This window comes from Pongo pygmaeus, chromosome 16 (assembly GCF_028885625.2).
Source record: "Pongo pygmaeus isolate AG05252 chromosome 16, NHGRI_mPonPyg2-v2.0_pri, whole genome shotgun sequence".
NCBI lineage: Eukaryota > Metazoa > Chordata > Mammalia > Primates > Hominidae > Pongo > Pongo pygmaeus.
Genome location: NC_072389.2, coordinates 69,280,740 through 69,299,806, shown reverse-complemented (window position 1 = coordinate 69,299,806; position 19,067 = coordinate 69,280,740). Strand labels below are relative to the sequence as shown.

General features: G+C 48.6%; 1 protein-coding gene across 1 annotated transcript in view; it reads left to right on the top strand.

Annotated features, from left to right (window-relative positions):
* Positions 1-11,552: 11,552 nt before the first annotated feature.
* HERC1 (HECT and RLD domain containing E3 ubiquitin protein ligase family member 1) overlaps positions 11,553-19,067 on the top strand; it is a 311,831-nt gene continuing 304,316 nt past the window's right edge. The window contains exon 1 of the mRNA XM_063652248.1: positions 11,553-11,748. The gene's annotated coding sequence lies outside the window, so the exon portion shown is untranslated. The remainder of the gene's footprint in view (positions 11,749-19,067) is intronic.

The window sequence follows — 19,067 nt, the reverse complement described above, 5'->3', positions numbered from 1 at the left end:
AGAAGGTCCTTCTGAACCGTCCGCACAGGCCTGCAGTGGGCCTGCCTCCTCCTTGCTTCCCTAACAGGAAGGTGTCCAGTTCAAGAGAATCCACCCAGAGACTGGGAGTGGTGGCTCACGCCTATAATCCCTGTGCTTTGGCAGTCCGAGGCAGGGGAATTGCTTGAGCTCAGGAGTTGGAGACCAGCCTGGGCAACATGGCAAAACGCAGTCTCTACAAAAAATACAAAAAATTAGCCAGGTGTAGTGGTAGGCACCTGGCGTCCCAGCTACTCCAGGGGCTGAGGCGACAGCATTGCTTAAACCCAGAAGGTCGAGGCTGCAGTGAGCTGAGATCACGCCACTGCACTCCAGCCTGGGTGACAGAGAGAGATCGTATCCAAAAAAAAAAAAAAAAAACTTGCCAGAGACGAGTATGCCCATGCTCCCTCTACCTCACTGCCACCACTCCTGCTGTTAGGGGCTGAGCGTGTGTCCCTAAAATTCCTATGTTGAAGTCTTAACCCTCGGTACCACAGAATATCACTCTATTTGGAGATGGGGTCTTTAGAAAGGTACTTAAATTAAAATGAGCTCACTGATGTGGGCCCCGATGCAACATAATTGGTGTCCTTATAAGAAGGGGAGGTTAGGACACACAGGAAAGACCACATGAAGGCCCAGGAGTGGGAGGGGGAATAGCCATCGACAAACTAAGGAGGGGGCCTCAGAGGAAACCAACCCTGCTGACACCTCAATCTTAGACTCTGGCCTCAAAAATTGTAAGAAAATAAACTTCTGTCTTTTAAGCCACCCAGTCTGTGGTACTTTTTTAGGGTGGCCCTAGCAAAATACACACCTGCCAACTACAGACAAGATGGGAGCAGGAGAATTCCTAATGATGTGGGCGGAGAAGGGCGAAGAAGGATCCACGGCGAGAAGGGAGAGGAAAAAGAGACGGATGACCTGGCCCCTCCGGTGGAAATGGCAAGGGAAGCTCACTCAATGGCATCGAAATGTGGGCCCTGTTTTTCAGGCCAAAAGAACAGTGTTGCTGAGCAGCATTCAAGAGATGACCCATGGAAGTCAGAAATAAAGTCAGGGCGAGGCCAGGAGGTTGGGAAAGTACATGGAAAGAGGCTGAAAGAGAAGTTTTGGAAGGTGAGGATACTGAGCTGAGGAAGGGAGCCAGGAAGGAGAGAGGGGGAAAACTATTATTAAAAGGAAAGGGCGCTGGTGAAAGAGGTCCCAGTTCCCTTTGTCAGCAGCCAGTTGATGGGCCCAGAGCAAAATGGCCCCACAGGAACGGCAAAGCAACCTAGTTTCAGAAAAGTGTCCGGCCAGAAATGGAGTGAGCCCGCAAGCTGGTTGCAGAAAGCTTAGCAGCTGACCTGGACTTCTTGAGCTTCCCCAGATCTCAGGCAGAAACAGTCCTGTGCCTCCCTCCACCCTGGGAGGATAGCAGAGGCCGAGAACTGCCGACTGCGGGCAAGCGCCCTGGGCCTGCGAGGGGCTCTTGGCTATGGTTGGTTACATAAATCAGCAGGGCGTGTTCTGGAACAGGGCTCACTGGGAGCTCCTAGAAAGTCAGTTATGGTAAACAGGGGGCTGCCCTCCTGCTAGGAAGAAGAGCAGGGAAGACCTTTGACAGACCCAGTCTTGATCAGAGAGCCTTTTACAACTTGTCTAGCCCAACCACTATGTTTCACTGAAGAGGAAACCGATGCCTAGAGAGAGGAGGTGACTAGTGCTTCACACAACAAATTTGTGAAAATATCTAATGACAGCCCAGACTTTCTGGCCCCTAGTAACAGTGCTCATTTCTTCAGCTGATAAACTGCAGTGGGCCTTTCAGGAAAGGATGAACCGTTCGCTTTGCCTCATTGTTAACGAGTCTCATCTATTCTTGACTGGCCTGCCTCATCCTTCATTCTTCGAAATGGAAGAAATTGACACACTTGCTTCTGCCCATCTTTCACAGTAAAGGACACTGCCCCTGGATGGGGGCATCTCAGCGGCCCACCCCCACAGGCTGCAAGGCTGTCAGGGAACCAGTATTCATCAGGCTCCTGCTGTATGCTTGGCACTGTTCCAGATGCTGGGTTGGAACAGAGCAGGACAGACACAGACCCTGTCCTAAAGTGGTCCACGTTCTCTAAGCCCTGGGAAACCAGGACTCCATCATGCCCATATCTCCTCCTGGCCCTCTTCTCATCCGGGTTATATAAAGCACTGCTAGCTGAGTCTTCTTAGCCCAGCTTTCTGGTGTTGGATGGCACCTGCTGTGTTTCCCAGAAGCCCTTGGGAAGCACAGGGCCAGGCAGTGGGCAGAGGGGAGACTTTGAGAATGCACAATCCTTTGAGGATGACTTTGAGGACCAGCAGCCAGAAGCCAGGCACCCATGCGCCTCCCAGACAGGGGCCCAGTCCCTGTGGCCTCTGCTAGCAGACGACTGCAGCCCCCAGGTGTGAGGATGAGCACAGCAGCTGGTCCAGGGCGCCACGTGTGTTCTGTTGGCTCTGAAGAAGGATGTGTTGACCAGCTGACACTTACAGGGCTGAAAGAGACCACAGCATTCTCAGAGGCAAATGGAACATTCCAGTGACGAAAGCCATGCCGGTTCAAATGCAATTCTTTCAAGAGGTCTGGAGGGTTCCTGCCCCAGAGTGTGTGCTTATGTGAGTGTTGGATGCTGCATTAATATTTCACAAATATCTATATAAATATTTTAGTGTGTTGCATTTCGATGTCAATCTCACTAGCTTTCCTGACTCCAAATCTTAGATTGCATTTGCCTTTTCCCTTCTCATATTTATTTGCTGAAAACCTTATTTTGGAAGCAAACGAAGGCCATACTATAGGAGTATGAGGTGAACTACAACATCTCTATGAAGGAAAAGTCAGGCCCTGGACTCCACAGACAATCAAAGTAAGTACATGTGAAAGAGCTAACTTGAGGACTCGTATCTCACAGGGAATTTTATCTGGCACAGGATTGGAGAACTTTCCTTCCATAGAGTCCCCAACTTGATTTCATCCTGACATTGTTCTGTTCACTGTAGCTGCACCCCAAAGGAAAATATCTTCCTTGGTGGTTTGCTGAGAGGATCCCATTCTAAGCAAACATCAATAGGCTTAGGGATTGAGCAGTTGAAGATCTGTGAACAATGGTTAATTGACATTTCAAAAAGCAGACACACCATTGGTGAGCTCCCCTTAACAGTTTCTCTCCTCCGGTTTTTCCCTCTCCGTTCTTTTTCTCTCCCTCTTCGTCCATTAGCAATTCATAATATATAGCTGAAGTATATATTTTAGTCTTTTATTTACTTATTGAATAAAATTCATGTTCCCAGTTCTTAATCTAAAAAGCAGTTGATTATATCATCTAGGGAGAAATATTTTTTTAAGTATTTTTTCCTCTATGGGTCAGTGATCCTCCACCCCTAAGCTAGAGGAAGAGTGAAAGAAAAGAAAATGAAGCTCATAATAATTGTTTAAAATCTGCTCTGCAATAGGAACATTTTGCATAAATTTCATTTAGTCCTCTTCCTAATCTTGTAAGGGAAATGAGAGACCCATTTATATGATACAGCTGAGATTCAGCGGAGTTAGGAAATTTGCATGCAGTCACACAGCTGGAGTACTTAGAATCGGGATTCCAGCCCAGTTTTGCCTACCCTCAAATCCACATTCTTCTCTACTTTTCCTAGAGAAGTACAGTGTTCAATGAAAAAGTAATCCCGGAGAACTATGTACACTATTCTTTTTTTTAAAGCTCACAAACTATGCCATAAGTTGTTTAGGGATACAAGTGAATGTGATAAAATTTGATTAATTAATTTATTTATTTTTGAGACACAGTTTCGCTCTTGTTGCCCAGGCTGAAGTGCAATGGCGTGATCTCAGCTCACTGCAACCTCCGCCTCCCAGGTTCAAGTGATTCTCCTGCCTCAGCCTCCCGAGTAGGGATTACAGGTGCATGCCACCATGTCCAGCTGATTTTGTGTTTTTAGTAGAGACAGGGTTTCAGCATGTTAGCCAGGCTGGGCTCGAACTCCTGACCTCAGGTGATCCGTCTGCCTCGGCCTCCCAAAGTGTTGGGATTACGGGTGTGAGCCACTGCACCCGGCCTAAAATTGAATTTTAAAAGCAAGGGAATGACCACTCTCAAAATTCTGGATGAAACTTACATCTGTGTGGCTGAGATGGGAAGGAAGACAAGGTGGGCACTGGGCTGTTGGCAGTGTTCCAGCCAACACTAAGTTCACGGTGGGCTCCTGCGAGTTCTATTTATTATAATGCTTTCTAACTTACATATTAGTTGTTTATGCTTTTGCATGTATCAAATATTATGTTAAAGGGAGAAATGAGGTGAAAAAAGTCCATCCTAATGGTCACCAGTTGCCGCAGCGGCCTCTGTTAGGGACAGGACGTAATGCCCCTCCCTGCAGTGTTTTTCCCACATGACTTGATGGTGGGCTTTTTTTATGTTCTTCTACTGGCATCTAGATCAGAGGTCATCACACCACTCAGTGTGAGAATACCTGGCTGGAATTTTCATTTCCCTTTTATTTATTTATTTATTTTAAAATTTATTATATGTATATTTTTTAGATGGAGTCTCGCTCTGTTGCCCAGGCTGGAGTGCAATGGGGCAATCTCGGCTCACTGCAACCTCCGCCTCTTGGGTTCAAGTGATTCCCCTGCCTCAGCCTCCCTAGTAGCTGGGACTACAGGCGTGCACCGCCATGCCCAGCTAATTTTTGTATTTCTAGAAGAGACAGGGTTTCACCATGTTGGCCAGGATGGTCTCGATCTCTTGACCTCGTGTTCTGCCCGCCTCGGCCTCCCAAGGTGCTGGGACCACAGGTGTGAGCCACGGCACCCGGCCTTTATTCCCCTGTTAAAGAGAAGGGGTAGGAAATACCCTCTGCCCCTCCCAGCCCTGCCTCCTCAAACATCGCCTCCCCTGGGAGCTTGCATAAGGACTTGGGTCTGAGGACAACTTCCAAGGCCGATAAGGCTGAGTTTGCCAGCTCATGCTCTGGTGCCTTCACGTCTCTTTGGATTTAAACCCAGAGGCCAGAACAGCATTTGAAAAGTCAGCTGGGCCATTATCCCGCTCTAGATGGGACTGCACTTGGGTTTCTTTGTCTCATTTTGGAATTGAGCCAGGGAGATCCTATATCATCCCTCAATTCCCTTTTCCAGTTCTTAACAGTCTTTATTATATTTTACCACTCAAATCCAAAAAGCCTGGGCTAAGTCCTGCCACTTTGCAGCTGTTGGAACTAAGCCTTGTCATTCAACCTTTCTGGGCCTCAGTTTTCTAATCTGTGAAATGGTGATATCAGTGTTACTTGTCATGAGTGCCTTGTTGAAACCAATTTTGTAAACTAGCTTTGTCAACTTTGAAGGACTTGGCAAGCATAAGGAATTTGTTTTTACACAATTTAGTTACACTCTGGGACCACAGGCATAAAGAGTGTAAGGAAGCTCCAACTTCCTCTGAAGATTCCATAACAGTCACTTCTGAAATAAATTGACAATAGACAGATTTACAGGAGAAAAACCATTTTAATTTTGTGGCTGTACACAGGAGCCTCATAGAAGAATGAGCCTCATAGAAGAATGAAGAATGAGCCTCATAGAAGAATGAGAGGGACCCAATAGTTGAAGTTTTTACAGCATAAAGGAATAGAGCCTTGAGGCTTTTGGGGGAGGTGGTGATAAGTTATGCGAAGGAAAGGGGAAGAACTGCACAGAGAATGGTGTCTTATGCAAATACAAGTCCCTCAGGTAATCAAAGTTGTTTTGGAACTCCCTCCAGAATAGGCAATAGCCTGTCTGGGGGTGGTGATGACTTTTAATCTCCTTGTGGTTATTAATATTGCCTGGTTGTTTGATGAGCTTCCTAGGGAAGGGGTTCAAGACAATTCCATTCCTTTTGGAAGACCATTCCTCAGTCAAGAGGTGGGAACTTCAGAGGGAGCTCTTCCCTGCCCTAGGGAGGAAACTGAGGGGAGGGAAGGAAAAGGTCAGAGAGAGACCTTAGTTTTCCTCTGGGGCCTTTCAGTCTCCTTTGTTCAAAGCAGTCAGCATAGCACCCCAATAAGAGCAACTCTGAGAAATGTAGACGTTAGTCAACCATGGCCAATAGTGAGACTCAACACTGCTTACCTAGACTCTGGGCGGAGGGCTCCTGGAGATCAGTGAACCTCTTACCTCTCAGACTCTCAGCAGTGGTTTAAACAGGAGAAAGCATCACATTGATGCTGGAGGCTCTCAGCGAGGGGCCTCTCAGCTGGCTGTCTTCCTTCCACCCCTCCGAGAGGGCCTGCTGGGAGTCAGGGAGCTGAAAGGACAGTATACTGCTCCTTTGTCTTTTCATTTAGCACCCTAACACAGGTTCTGAATGAAAAGACAAAGCGTGTAACAACTCTTTTTTTTGAGACTGAGTCTTACACCCAGGCTGGAGTGCAATGGCGTGATCTCAGCTCACTGCAAGCTTCTCCTCCCAGGTTCACGCCATTCTCCTGCCTCAGCCTCCCGAGTAGCTGGGAGTACAGGTGCCCGCTACTACGCCCAGCTAATTTTTTGTATTTTTATTAGATATGCGGTTTCACCATGTTAACCAGGATGGTCTCCATCTCCTGACCTCGTGATCCGCCCACCTCGACCTCCCAAAGTTCTGGGATTACAGGCGTGAGCCGCTGCACCCGGCCTGCTCTTTGTCTTTTCATTCAGCACCCAACACAGGTTCTGAATGAAAAGACAAAGACTGTAACAACTCTTTAAAGAACTAAGTGTGGGACTTGACTATTTGCCCCTACTCCGTTTTCTTATTTTGAGTGTTGTATTAGTTTGTTAAGGATGCCATAACCAAATATCACAGACTGGGTAGCTTAAACAACAGAAGTTAATTTTCTCACAGTTGTGGAGACTAGAAGTCCAAGACCAAGGTGTCAGCAAGATCAGTTTCTCCTGAGGCCTCTTTCCTTGGCTGGCAGACGGCCGCCTCCTTGCTGCTTCTTCACATGGTGGTCCCTCAGTGGTTGTGTGTCCCTGGTGCCCCCGTGTGTCCACATTTCCTCTTCTTAGAAGGACCCTTGTCAGATTGGATTAGGGCCCTTACAGCCTCATTTTAACTTAATCACCTCTTCGAAGTCTGTCTCTATAAATACAGTCACATTCAGAGGTACTGAGGGTTAGGGCTTCCACATGTGAATTTGGTGGGGACCTAATTCAGCCCATACACTGATGTGAATCTATCTAATTCTTCATTTAAAAAAAAGTAAGTACTTTGCCTTCCTGTTTTACATCCAGCTTCTGACTACCCCTGGGAGATGGAGCTATGGGCCCAGCCTGACACAGACTATCTTTGGTTTATGAGGTCAGGTGTGCCAAACCACCAGCAGGGCAGGAACAAGCATCTTTGTAGGCTTTATATTCCAGGCACCCTTGGGCATTGGACACCCTGCCTCTTTTCTTACTCAGGAGTTGATTGTCTGTGGAGTCCAGGGCCTGACTTTTCCTTCATAGAGATGTTGTAGTTCACCTCTTATGCATGGTGGCATGTGCCTGTAAGCCCAGCTACTCAGGAGGCTGAGGCAGGAGAATTGCTTGAACCCGGGAGGTGGGGGATGAAGTGAGCCAAGATCATGCCACTGCACTCCAGCCTGGGTGACAGAGTGAGACTCCGTCTCAAAAAAAAAAAAAAAATTGCCACACTGTAACTCTGCTGTGGTTGGTGTATATCTGCCTTTTTCACTCCAGTTTTTATAGATGAAATACTATTTTATGATGCATCCCAACAAGTATTCGTTAATTTCAAGACAGTAGTGGATAAAAGTGAGGTGCATAGGGGGTTAAGGTAAGAAAGAAGCTGCAAAGGCCGGGCACAGTGGCTCACGCCTGTAATCCCAGCACTTTGGGAGGCTGAGGTGAACAGATCACCTGAGGTCAGAAGTTCGAGACCAGCCTGGCCAACATGGTGAAACCCCGTCTCTATTAAAAATACAAAAATTATCCAGGCATGGTGGCAGGCACCTGTCATCCCAGCTACTCAGGAGGCTGAAGCAGAAGAATCGCTTGAACTTGGGAGGTAGAGGTTGCAGGGAGCTGAGATTGCACCACTGCACTCTAGCCTGGGCAAGAAGAGCGAAACTCTGCCTCAAAAAGAAAAAAAAAAAAGAAGAAGAAGCTGGGAAGAATTATGTTTCCATTGAAACTTAGAAATATACTTCAAATAGCCAAAGAGTTTCATTGTTTTGGCTGCTTCACTTATTTACACACTTTGCCCCTGTGAGCAGGCACTGAGTGTTTGTCTCTGGACTGGCTGGCAAGACAGAGGGTGGTGGAGGTGCTTGGAAGATCTGTCCAGAAGGGCTGGGCAGCCTGACGGAAGGTCGTGCAAGCTTCCCGTCTGTGGGTGCGAGAGGAAGCTCTGGATGGGAGCTCTTTGAAGGGAAGGACTGTCAGTTCATTTATGAGGCTCCACAATGTGTTGGTGCCTGGCAGATGGTATGAAGATCTGAGGAGGAAATATGGAGTGGGAGGGAATGAAGGAGGGAACAAGGGAAGGAGGGAAAGGGATAAGAAGTGTGGCCGCCCCGGAAGTGCCTTCAAGAGAGAACCCGCAGCAAGGAGGGCTGTTCACTGCTGGCCCCCAGCTGCCACCCCTTCAGGGTGTTGTATTAGTTTGCTAAGTGCCAGCTGACTTTTCAAATGCTGTTCTAGTCTCTGGGTTTAAGTCCAAAGAGACATGAAGGCACCTGGAGCGTGAGCTGGCAAACTCAGCCTCGTTGGCTTTGGAAGTTGTCCTCAGACCCACGTCCTTACGCAAACTCCAAGAGGAGGCGATGTTTGAGGAGGCAGGGCTGGGAGGGGCAGGGGTATGTTCTACCCCTTCTCCTTAAAAGGGGAATAAAAATCCCAGCCCAGGTATTCTCAGAGCATTCTCGGAGTAGTCACAGGGCCTTCGCTCTTTGTAGGCTGCTTTCGGCCAGCGATTGAGCATGGTGGGATGGGAGACAGGTGGCGGGTACTCGAACCAGGCCATTCCTGCCCAGCGTGGGACCCTTCTAATCTTTGCCCCTGGACTGCTCATCACCTGGCTGAGCCGTTCTCTGGGTTGCTCTGCCATCAGAGGCACTTCCTAGCCAGCCCTCCTTCCTTCCCACCCTCCTTTCTTAGGTGTCACACCGACATCATGGCCTGAAAGCTCTCCCTTGCCTACTCCTGCTTCCTTTCCCCTTTATCCTTCATAGGCGTTCCTCATCCCCCACCCCAGGTGTCCAGCACTTCTCATCCCATCTTGGCATCTGCTTCCTGAAGAACCTGAACCCACACAGGAGAGAGGGCAAAAGGAGGAAAGTTTGAATTTGCTCCTTTTTGTCTCCACTGATTCCTTTGGCAGGCATGGACTGACAGAGCCACCGCACTACCTTAAAGCTGTCAGCTGGGGACAGTGATGCACCTGTAGTCCCAGCCACTTGGGAGGCTGAGGCGAGAGGACTGCTTGAGTCCAGGAGTTGGAAGCTACATTGCAAACTATGATTGTATCTGTGAATAGTCACTGCAGTGAGACCTGTCTCTTAAAGAAAGACAAAAAGGAAAGGAAAGCTGTGAACAGAGCAGTGGGTACTCAGTTAGTCTTTAAAAAAAAAAAAAAATCAATGGTGGGCCCGGTGCGGTGGCTCACACCTGTAATCCCATCACTTTGGGAGGCTGAGGCGGGCGGATCAACTGAGGTCAGGAGTTCGAGACCAGCCTGGCCAATATGGTGAAACCCTGTTTCTAATGAAAATACAAAAATTAGCTGGGCATGGTGGCGGGCACCTGTAATCCCGGCTACTTGGGAAGCTGAGGCAGGTGAATCGCTTGAACCCGGGAGGCAGAGGTTGCAGTGAGCCAAGATGGCACCATTGCACTCCAGCCTGGGAAACAATAGTGAAACTCCATCTCAAAAAAAAAAAAAAAAAAAAGAGAGAGAGACCAAGAAGCATGGTATGAGGGGCGCATGGGAGAAGCTGCGGTTTCTAACTCTGGGAATCTGGAGGACTATATGAACAAGGTGGACTTTAATTTGGCCTTAAAGGATGGGTGCTAAGAGAAAGGACAGGAAGTTATGGGTTAGTATTCTGATTGCTTGTCCTTACGCCTTCTCGTGGCTGAACTTTGGAAAGCTCCCAATTAAATGAAAGAATGAGACTTCTTTTCTGGGGGTTAACTGCACAGTGGTGAATTGGTAGTTCTACCATTTTCCCCTGTCTATTGTGACCCTGGTTCTTGGTCAGAGAACAGAAGGCCCTGTCGGAGAGCCAGTGGCCATCTGTTGGGGTTGGCAGAAGCACTCAAGGTCAGGCATACAGGACAGATCTGATTCTTCCTGAGTCCTCTGGAGGAGTCTGTGTGTGTGTGTGTGTGTGTATGTCTGGCTGTATTTGGGTAACTGTGTTTCTGGGCATACCTAGGCGCCCGTTGTGGACATGTCTCTGTGGGGGGTGTGGACGTGTGTAGATGTGTCTGGGTGTTTGTGTGTGTAGATGTCTTTGTGTGTGTATCTGACTGTCTGGGGGCCTGTGTGTGCATGTGTGTGTTGGGTGTCTGGGTGTCTCTGTGTATGTGGGTGTCTGTGCATGTCTGTGTGTCTGTGTTTGGGGTATGTTTGGTTATCAGTGTGTGCACATCTGTCTCTGTAGTGGATGTGTCTGTGTGTGTGTGTGTGCATCTGAGTGTGTGTCTGGGTGAATGTATATTGTCCAAAAGGACTCGTGGAGAAAGTGCCTTCTGGGCCCAGGCTTTGCAGAATCTATTCTGCTGTCAGACCTCTGAGGCAGGTCAGAGTGACATTCTGGGCGATGTGGTTGAGGACAGCCGCATCTGCTGAGTCATAAGGATGTGGGCCTTGTGTGTTCACAGTTGGACGTATCGCCTTTCACACCCACGGAGGGGAAATTTCAGCCAGGCTGGCTGACCCTGCATTCTTTCAGAAGGTCATGACCTCAAGCATCCCAGGGAAGGAGCGGAAACAGGAATGCTCGTAAGACCTAGAGGTTGGCAGAAGGTGAACTGAGACCCAGGTGTTCCCCAGCTGGGTCCGCTGGGTCGTGGCTTTCTCAGGCCTTTCCAATAACTAAGCTGAGGGCTTTGGAACGGATGGGACACTTCCTGGTGGGGGAGGAAGCCCGGGCAGATTTTCTTAAATGATACAAACTGCTAAGCTCACCAAACTTTCACAATCAATGCTGACCCTGGAAAGCCCCACAAAGCCATAAGAGTCTAGACTCTGGAAAATGCTTCTCCTTCCTCTCCAAACCAGCCAACCAACCAACGAATAAACACTACCACTACACATAGTATGCTTAGCTGCCATGCAATCAAGCGAGGCTTTCACGCTTATCAGATTTAAACAGTAACGTTTCCCCCAGGGATGGCAGGGGCAGAAAGCTTCAGTCCCAGCCTTCTTGGTTGAAATGGGTTTCATGGGTTCTTTCCTAAGATCAGATGGGGAGGGGTGAGGAGGGCATTTGCCCGCTGGAGCACACCTGGGAGAGCACCACATGTGAGGGAAGGGTTCCAACAGGACATCGAAGGGAAATGCACATCTGAGCATTTACATGCACCCAGCATGGCGCAAGGCACTGGAGAATATTCTACAGGAGGATATTCCTGTTCCTAAGGAGCCTGAGCTGGGAGTGCACCTGTAGATATTCAGCCTGCCCATAGATGAGCTGCTTCCCCTGGCCACGTGAGGTATGGATGAGGTAAGGAAAGGCGATGTGAGTACATTGAGGTGGGGTTGGTCCTTCTGGGGAGGCAGTGATCAGAGGAAGGCAGGGAGGCTGGCCTGGAGCAGGAGGGTGTCACCACTGGTCACTCCTTGTATTCAGACAGTGAAGGCCACTGACAAAATGTCACACTTGCTGTGATCACTGGTCTCCAGTAAGGTCCATCCAGCCTGTGGGGCCTTGTGGGTCTGGCATGCTGGGCAGCGGGTTTGGTGGGGGGTCAGGTTCTCCTGGGGAGAGAGGGGCCCAGGAGGGACATTGAGGTAGTCAGTACTTGGTCTAAGCAGGGGTTTCAGAGACTTTGTAGATGCTCATCCAACACCACTGAAGATGCCCAGGGGTGACAGGGAGCTCAGGATCTCTTGGCAGGACCCTTAGGGGCTGGTATCAAACTGTTCATTTTGTTACAAGTTCTTTCTCGGGTTGAGCTCAAGTCTGCCTCCCTGCAGATCCATCCATTGTCCTGGTTCTGTCTTCTGGGGTCATATCTGTTTGGCAAATATATAGACAAAGATGGGAAAAGATAGTTCACATCCTCAAGGAATCCACAATGCAGTGACAAGGATGAAATAGGCGCTAAGCTGGGAGCTGAGGAAGGAGTCCTTTGTTCCGAGGGATGGGGGCCCAGGAAGGCCTCCAGAGGAAGTAGCATTTGAGTGGGCTTCACAGAGAAGAGGATTCACATGGGTGGAGGGGGCTACAGAGTCCAGGCCAGGAACAGCTTGAGCAAAGACACAGAGGCGGGAGAGAGCAAGGCATCCCCTGGGGACACGGGGCACCCTGTTGGGGTGGGGCCTGCTGTGGTGGGGAAGGGGGCTAGATAAAGAGGGGCTTCAACCAGGCTTAGGCCTTTATTCAGCAAGCTATGGGGAGGGTTTGGAGGTTTTGTGAGACTTTATCAGAGCTGTGGTTAAGATCGGTGGTTCTCAAAGTGTGGTCCCTGGCCAGCAGCATTAGGGTCACCTGGGAACTTAGAAATGCAAATTCTCCAGCTGCCTCCCAGACCTCCTGGATCAGAAACTCTGAGGGTGCTTTAATAGGCCCTCCAGGTGATTCTGATGTGCTGCTTTAGAAAAACAACCCTGAGAGCTGAGGGAGAGAGAGGGGAGGTGGGGGGAGCCTGGAAGAGGCCGCAGGTGCTGCTGCAGCCTCAAAAAGCAATCACAGCTGGAGGATGGACCCGAGCATGGGAGGAGATATCACTAACAACGCTCCCAACTACAGTAACTAACTGTCCCAGCTTGCCTGGGACCTGAGAGGTTTCATGGGACGTGGGACTTTCAGTGCTAAAACCAGGAGAGTCCAGGGCAAACTGGGATGGTCGGCCACCCTGCCCTAACACTGCCCAGGAAGACGTACTGCTCAGGTTGTTTATGAAGGGAACGGGTGAAGGGTGGAGTTCCCAACATCCCTGAAGCCCATCCTCGAGGACTTTGTAGTAGCTAAAGTTGCCTGTCCCTCTTGTCACCCGTTTCTGGTGCCTGCTGTGCCTGGCAGGAGCCCTTCCCACAGGCCTCTGCTGTGGCCAGGCTCTGGAGACCAGAGCAGAAAGGGAGGTGGAGCCCAGGCCAGTGACAAGAATACAAGGCTGGCTCTCCATGGCCATGTCGCTGGCCAGGCGCCTCGGTCACATGAAATACAATATGGCTGAGGCCTCTCCGACCTTGCTGATGCTGCTGGAAGCTGAAAATACCCAGGGTCCTGGCCTGGGCACCTGGGTGGCTCCTCTGGGCCAGGAATTGGAGGAGAGACTGTGGTGACTCAGCCAGGCTCTGGCCTCTGTGGGGTGATTTCAGGGCACTGCAGCCTCCTACCTTTCCTACAGGTGGAGGTTTTTAAAACAGGAGCCTTTTTATTACCCCAGCTGCCTTCAACACATACAGGGGATGGTGGGGAGAGTGACTTTACCATGTTCACTGAGCTGTTAAACACCAGACAGGAAGCCTGCCTATGGAAGCTTGCTCAGAAAAGTGGGGCAGCTGCTTTCTGAAGACCCCAGTGAGTCCCTCCCTGTGTCTTGTTGATCCACACGCCCTATCCGTGGACCAGTCATGGAGGCTGAGGGATGGATGAGGGTGATTTGTTTAGGCCTGAGACCCAAGGCCTTAGTGCCTGGGGTGGAGTTAGCTTCCCCGAAACTGGAAGGAGGAAAACTGGTCATTGCTAAGAGAAGGGGAACGGCTGCTGGGAGGTGAACCTCATGTCTCCTTCAATTCTCTTCCTCTGCTTCTCTGTGGTGCTCTCTACTTTTTCAGGACTGCCTCGTGAGCAAACTTTCTGGGGTTCAAATGAGGCTCCCTACTCCCAACACACCTGCCCAGGAGTTGGTCCTGCTACAGCCTTCAAAACCTTCAGGCAGGAGGATTTCTTGAGCCCAGGAGTTTGAGGCTGCAGTGAGCTATGATCATGCCACTGCACTTAGCCTGGGCAACAGAGCAAGACACCCATCTTTAAAACAACGACAACAACAATAATAAATAATAATGATAACCTGTAGGCCCTGCCTCTATCAACCTCCCTTCCCTGGAAAGAAGCATCATACCTGGGCAGGAGGTGCTGGCATGGAAACCCTGGCTTTGGAGTTAGACTGGACCTCAGGGTCTGAATCCCAGTTCTGGCACCTTCTTGGCTGGGTAACCGTTAGCAAGGAACTGAGCCTCAGTTCTCCCTCTTGTAAAATGGGAATGACAGTATGCTCCTGCAGGGCTTCTGTGAGGGTGAAATGGAATGAGCTGATGCATGTGAAGTTCCCATTCCATTGCACTCGGAATGTGGTTGCTGCTGTAACAACCATGCTTCTTATTGACAGCATATAGTACAGGGTAAAAATAGACATGTAAGTGAGGAGCCTGGAGCAAAAGGGGAAGGAAGATCCCCTGTAGTGGTTCTGCCTCTGGCAACCACTCTGGCGACTGCAAAGCATGTGATCGGTAGGGCCCTTCATATGAATAAGGGGTCATGCCTCTTGCTTCTGCATGCCATGGGCTGGGTGTATGGCTCCCACGGCCTGCATACTCTGCAACTCTGGGGTTAGTGAAGAAGCCTCACTACCCAGCCACAAGGCACATTCTACTTTCCACACATCTGACTCCTTCAACCAGAACCCCATGCCCCTGCCATGACCACCACCGAGTGCAAAGCTGCTGTGCCTGAGAGCTGCAGCTGCCAGCCCTCTTCCTGCCTGTCGGTGGCTGGTGTGGTTTGCGTAGGAGAAGCAATAATCGTAGCATCCCCACTTACCATGTGCCGAGTGGCTTGCACATATTATCTTTAGTCCTGACAACACTCCTGAGCAAGAGCTCTGCTCTGTTTTACAAAGGCAGGAAACCAAGGCTCAGAGAGGTAGATGACTTTTCTAAAACCAAACGGCTAGCAAAGTAGCAGAGGAGTTTGGGTTCAAATTCAGTTCTACTTGGCTCCAAAGACTGAGTGCTTTGTACCATGCAATGGGGCTCAGGAGACTTGAAGTCCAGGTCGGGGTCATCCATTAATCACATGGGACTGAGGCAAGTACCTCCCCTTGCTGGTCCTCAGTTTCCTTACCTGTGAATTGGGTAATGCCTAAGGTTAGGACTCTGTTCTCCCAGCATCTGACTTCTTGGAGGTCCTCTGCTGTCATGGGTACAAAGAGCAGAATTGTGACTCAGGTGATCTCAGTATCTCCCAGTTTCCCTTTGGGAGGCTTTCCTCTGGCCAGGCTGGTGTCTTCCCACTGCCAGGGGGTCTGGAACCCAGCAGTCACCCCTTCTAGGAGTGCTCTGCTCTGTCCTCTGAACATTCCTTTCTACAGCTTCGAAGAAAAATGTTTCAATGTCTTGTCTATGTTTTTATAATGTCTCATCTCTCTTGGGTTCTGCCATCTTCCAGAAGACCTAGGAGGGAAGCAGAGATGCTAATCTGAACTAAAGGGTGAGGGAATCATGGGCCCCTAGTTGCATTTTTATCAGGAGCTTCTAGAAATAGTGTCACAACCTGAAAGAGCAGATGGTCAATTTAGTAACTTCATCAGTGCCTCTGAGTCCCCTTAGTCCCCTGCACATTCACTGTGATTTGTGTTCTATTTGGCTCTCCCTGAGTATAATGCACTCCCCGAGGGAGGGCAGGGACTGGGCCTTGCTCCCAGGCCAAAAGACTCGATTGATTGATGGAGCACCCAGGCCTATAGCACAGGACTGGAACCCCACCTGACTCTGCTTGTGGGAACTGCAGCCACTTCCTGAACTCCCCTCCCCACCTCAGCCAGGCCTGAAATGTATTCCTTGCTAGCTAAAGAAGGGGCAAAGAGGAGGGAGAGAGTTTACAAAGACAAGAAGCATATGGATTTCTTCTTCCTCAATCTCTCCAATGCTTGAACCCTCCCAGGCCACAGGAAGCTCCCATGAGCCCAGCTAGGCTCTTTAGGGCCAGGGAGTAAAGCTATCTAGAAGTAACAAAAGGGAAGAGAATGAGCATTAATCAAGTTCCTGTTGAGCACAGGCATTATACTAGATGTGTCTACAGACTTATACTTGTCTCCATTTTGCAGATGAGAATACAGAGGACCTGAGAAGTTATGCTGCATGAGATAATGAGGCTAGTAGTTGGTGGAGCCGAGGTTTGAACTCAGGTCCGTAGGTGTGTGCTCTTGCAGGCTGCCTCTGGGTGGCTCCTTGGGACAGAGGCTGTAGAACTTTAGGACCTGTGCCTCATTTCCCTCAGGACCCACACAGGCAGTCCTGGAGGTCGACATTGTGTCCGCTGGGGCCAGCCCCACCCAGCCTGTGGACACAGTGCCATGTTACCCTTTGTCCTGGTCTGTGTTCGCTGGCCATCCACACGCATTTTTCTGAGGGATGCTTGGTAACTAAGGCCACCAGGTGGCGCTGCAAGGGCTGGGACCTTGACTGCTGGATCTAAGGCTCAGTAGGTTCTTAGGGATCTTCCATGACAGGCCAGGATTCCCCTAAGAGATTCCTAGGAAACTTTTTAAAAAATATATGGGCCCAGAGTGTCTGGTTTGATATTTTGGATTGGATTCTTGGAAACTTATTATTTTAAAATGGTGTTCATTTTCTATATTGGTAAAATATCATTCACATGGTTCAAAAAATTTAAAGTATAAAAAGGTATATAAGGCCAGGTGCCATGGCTCATACCTGTAATCCCAGCAGTTTGGGAGGCTGAGGCAAGTGGATCACATGAGGTCAGGAGTTCGAGACCAGCCTGGCCAACACAGTGAAACTCTGTCCTACTAAAAATGCAAAAATTAGCTAGCGTGGTGGTGCACACCTGTAGTCCCGGCTACTTGGGAGGCTGAGGCATGAGAATTGCTTGAACCCAGCAGGCTGGGAGGGGGAGGCTGCAGTGAGCTGAGATCACGCCATTGCACTGCAGCCTAGGCAACAAAGCGAGACCCTGTCTTTAAAAAAACAAAAACAAAACAAAAACCTTATTGTTCAAGGGTCAATTGTATATTTAACAAAAGAAGCAAAATAAACAGATTTTAATCAAAGTAACAAAATATGAACAGTATATTCATTTGCTTTCCATCAAAACATAGATAAAACAAAAAATATTAACAAGCAATAGCTATTGATTTGGTAGGAATATGAATATCCTAGCCATGACCCTTACTTGACAAATTCACTTGATTTTTGATTAGGCAATCTCCAATTGTGGTTTTAGGAATGTTTCACAGTCTAAGGCGCCAGGTTTGTGTGCCTCGTGTGTTTCGTCCTTCAGTGTTAATGATAAACGCTTGCATGGCATTCTTAATTCTTGCTTGCACAAGGCTGTCTCAATACCTTTGGTCATTAGGCTGATCCCATTCAGCTTTCAAGTGACCCTGCTTATCGGACTATATAGAAGTCAAAATAGCATGATGCTTCTGAAGGCTGTGGCAGATTCTTTCCAGGTGTTGCTCTCAGTTTGACCTTTGGGAGCCTTGGCTGTAATGATTGTCACTCTGGGAGGGGGGCCCTTAACCTCCTGCTATAGGATGATGCCAAACTGCCGGCTGCTCAAGCCTCCTTGAGATGGGGGCAACAGCTGCCACTGTCCCCCAACCATGGTGACCTGTAGGACCTGATTCCACAACCCAGAGGTCTGGTTGCCACAGTGCGCCTCACGGGGTAAGACAATTGCCTGTTATACATACTGTCCTGCACTTTGCTTTTTTCACTTAAGGGTATAGAGATATTTTTTCCATATCAGTTCAGAAAAGCTTCCTTATTCTTTGTTACAAATGTATAGTGGTTCATTGTATGGATGAAACATATTTTTACCAGTTCCCTAATGATGGTTGTTTCCTTTGCTGTTATAAACAATGCTATAATGAATAACCTTGTGCATATGTCATTTCATACATCTGTAATATCTGAGGATAAATTCCTAGATGTGGTCTTGCTAGATCAAATGGTATGTATGTTTGTAATTTTTACAAATATAGCCAAATTGCTCTTGATCAGAGTTCTACAAATGTATACATCTACCAGCAAAGAGCGAGAGTGCTTGTTCCTCATCAGTTTCACCAACACAGTGTGTTAGCAAACTTTACAACTTCCGTTAATCTGACAATGTGAAATGGCATCTTAAAATTTCTCTTATTATGTGAGTTTTTAAAAATATTTTCAAGATCATTTTCTATTTTCTGTGATTTGTCTGGGGAATTTGTCCTTTTTTTTTTTTTTTAATGTTCCTCACTTATAACCTTTGGCAAGACACAAAAACAAAAAAACTTAAAGGAAAAGATGAATAAATTTAACAACATTCAAATCACAAACTTCTATATGATAAATAATACCATGAAATGTTAAAAGATATAACAGGAAAAAAAATATGTGCAACCTATATCCCAATACAACTTGCAGCTGAACTTTCAAAAGAAGGGAAAAGGCCAGAATTCTGACTGTCCACTAGCTCTCACCATCTTTATAGCTTGTAAGGAGGTGCTTGTATCACATGACTCCCTGGATCCTCACGGAAGCCCTCTGAAGTGGGTGTTATCATCTCACAGATGCAGACTCTAGGCTCAGAGAAGTTAAGTGACCTGCCCCAGGTCACACAGCTGGGGGAGAGGAGATTAGGTGGTGTGCTTCCACCACACCACAGCTGCCTGAGCGCCCACTCTGGCTCTGCCTATACCCGTGTAACCTTGGGCAGGTCTCTTGTCCCTCCACTTCAGGCATCTTATCTGTACAGTGGGTGTGTTTTTTTCCATTGCTGCCAGCTCTAGACCGCTGCTGTGGAGATGGTGGCAGAAGGTGGATTAAAGTGTGGGTTGGGATTCATAGGGGCACACTGTGGAGGTGTGTCCA